This window comes from Lonchura striata, chromosome 26 (assembly GCF_050655825.1).
Source record: "Lonchura striata isolate lonStrDom1 chromosome 26, ASM5065582v1, whole genome shotgun sequence".
Lineage (NCBI taxonomy): Eukaryota > Metazoa > Chordata > Aves > Passeriformes > Estrildidae > Lonchura > Lonchura striata.
In genome coordinates this window covers 4,104,472-4,107,770 of record NC_140728.1, presented here as the reverse complement: position 1 = coordinate 4,107,770, position 3,299 = coordinate 4,104,472, and positions in this window count along the sequence as shown.

Sequence of the window (3,299 nt, the reverse complement as noted above, 5' to 3'; positions counted from 1 at the left end):
CATTTATTCCATTTATTATATTTTATTATATTTTAGATTTTATACATATCTTAATAGATTGCTTACATATTTCTATAGTTAGATTTAGAGTTCTAAAAGGTTTATATTGATTAAAATAAAAACCTGACTCTATCCAAGTAAAAATCTTTTTAAAAAAACCTTTATTTAAACTACATTTAAATTTATTTCTATTGTTCGCATTTATAGTCAAATTTACATTTTAAATGTAGATTGATGTATGGTGCTATTTATAGTCTATCTCTTCCTAATACTATTTTTATTTCTATTTTATATTTTTATATATATCTGTATACATTGAATATATATTTCCATATTTAGAACAATATCAAAATAAAATGTATATTCATATTTTTTTCCATTAATGCCCTGCCTCTAACCAAATAAAAACAAAAACAAAAACAAAAAAATCTTTCTATAAACAATACTTGAATATATATTGAATACACCATGCATTACAAATTGCAGGGGAAATGGATTCCCTCATGATTTGAACACAAGAAATAATGGAAAAGGAAGCTTTTTCCCACAATTTAAACCCCTTTTCTCTCCATAACCCCTCTTTTTTCTGGGAGCGCTGTGGAAGGTCTGGGGGTTCTAAGGAGGGACTGACACAATAAAAGGGGAAAGTTGAAAGCTCTCCCGTGGAACCCCACATGCTGCCCGGCCTGCTCAGGTGCTGCCCCTTGGCAAGAGGGCTCTTCCCTTGGCATTTTCTCAAAGGGATGCTCGTGCCCGGGTGGGTCCGGCTGCTCCCCGATCCCTGCTGGATGTTCCAGCCATAGCTCCTGGAGGGACACTTGGGATACCCCTGTTAGCCCCTCTGGATTAGCAGCTCCCTGTGCAGGTGTGCCCAGGTAGCTGCACTGAAAGCAGCTGCTCACACGGGGAGCTGCTACACCTAGGAGTGGGGGATGAGGTGAAGAAAGGTCCTGTGGGGTGTTCCCTCCCCTACACAGCCCTTTGCCAGACCCTTCAACAATGCGGTGCCAGATTTTCATTGCCAAGATAATTAACAGTCTTTCCCCTGGCCAAACAGGAATTGTGCTTCCAAAATTGCAAACAGTGAATGATTTCTTGCAGACACCAGCTGGCAACACCAGGAACTCTCACTGCCTTTGGAGAGCAGCACGCCTCCAGTGAACACACATCAACACACAGGGAGGGTGAGGTAGGTTTTACACGGAAAAAGGGCAGAGGTCAGGTCACAAGGCCTGTGGCCCCAGGTGACTTTCTACATCTTTTTGTTCTGAATGGCACAGGATTTCTCCAGCAGCAAAACTGCTGACAGCAAGAATTCTGCCTGTCCTGGAAGAGACAAGGACCTCCTCAACATTGACATCAGGAAGTGAAGAGGGAGAGCCATGTTTCACACAGAATAGGGCCAGCAACAGAGTCCAAGAGCCAGAAGCCATGAAAAAAGGGTTGCCCCTTGGAAATCTAAATGGAGAAGGATGTGTTGTGGACCCAAGCTGCTTTCATGTCGATGAGGGGTTGCCTTGATGATCCCAAGCAAAAATCGAAAACTGACTTCAAGAACCGGGACTGGTGAGCATGCTTTCCTAGAGAAAAGAGCTGGAATTCACGCAGAACACCACGCGGTCCTGGGTGGGCAGCTAAGTGCAGGAAATATGAACATAGAAAAATACAATCCAGGCCCAAACCGCACCCACCTCAAATTTGTGCTGCCCTGATAGATCCAAGGGAGCCCTACAAACTGACATCAGGAACCTGGACTGCTGAATTTTCTTTCCCAGGGAAAATGGAAAAAGGATGTGCCCAGGGGCCCCTGGCCCTGACTGCAAAAAATCCTTATATCGAAGGATGGAGCCCACACTGAAGTTGTCCCCACCTCAAACTTGTGCTGCCCTGATACACCCAAGGGAACCCTACAAACTGACATCAGGAACCTGGACTGCTGAGTTTTCTTTCCCAGGGAAAATGGAAAAAGGATGTGCCCAGGGGCCCGTGGCCGCGAGCTGGGACAGCACTGCAAAAAGTCCATATATCGAAAGATGGACCCCAGACCGAAGTTGTCCCCACCTCAAACTTGTGCTGTCCTGATAGACCCAAGGCAGCCCTACAAACTGACATCAAGAACCTGGACTGCTGAGTTTTCTTTCCCAGGGAAAATGGCCAAAGGATGTGCCCAGGGGCACCTGGCCTTGGGCCCCTGGCCCTGACTGCAAATAATCCTTATATAGAAGAATGGAGCCCAGACCAAAGTTGTGCCCACCTCAAACTTGTGCTGCCCTGATAGACCCAAGGGAGCCCTACAAACTGACATCAGGAACCTGGACTGCTGAGTTTTCTTTCCCAGGGAAAATGGCTGCAGGTCCTGAAGGGATCAAAAAGGGCTCCTGGCCTTTGCCTCTCTTCTCTAACATTCCCCAAAAGGCATCGCAGTCCCGGAAGAGGTGTTTGTCATGCAGCCTGCCAAAATAAAGTCCTGTAAAATCCTAGCTCTGCCTTTTGTTTAACGTGTTCTTACTTCCTATTTATGTAATCGCAGAAAGCAAGGAAAGAATAAATGTGTCTGGTTCCCACTATTGCTCTGTGCAGGCATTTTTAAAGCCTGCTGTAGTTCTATCCTCTTTTTCCACTCCAAGCTTGACTTTTCCCCTCCTTTTTCAAGGTCTGCTGCTTTGGGTTTCCCAGGCAGGGCTGGGTTCCTCGGCAGGGGTCTTAGGAGTTGGTGCAGATTCTGCTTTTTCCGAAGGTGTATCAAAGTGTGCTGGCAAAAGGATTGTTTTCTCCAGGAAAAAGCTTTCTCTCAATGACCATCAATGCATGTATGTGTTTTAATCGTGTAACCAGGTGGATTAAGAAAAGCCGACACCTGTAGCAGAGTTTTGTTGGATCTGTGTCAGTGAGAAGTGGGCTGTGTGCTGGAGAGGGAGAGACCAAGAGACGCTGTTGGAGAGTGGCAACAGTGGCAGGTGTGAGCTGTTAAGTTGATGAGGGCTCAGAGCAGCCACAGGTGTGAGCTGCTAACTTGATGAGGGCTCAGAGCAGACACAGGTGTGAGCTGTTAAGATGATGAGGAAGAGGGGCAGGTCCCTCTGGGGGGAGGTTATTTAAGGGCGAGGCTTTGCCTCATCCGGCTTTTGCATGGAGCTGCTGGAGAAGAGGAGTTTATGGGGGACTCCCAGAGCTGTCTCATGGAAGGACGGTGAGTACTTTGAACAGGGTTTGGGGGATCACCTGGGCACATCCTTTGGCCATTTTCCCTGGGAAAGAAAACTCAGCAGTCCAGGTTCCTGATGTCAGTTTGTAGAGCT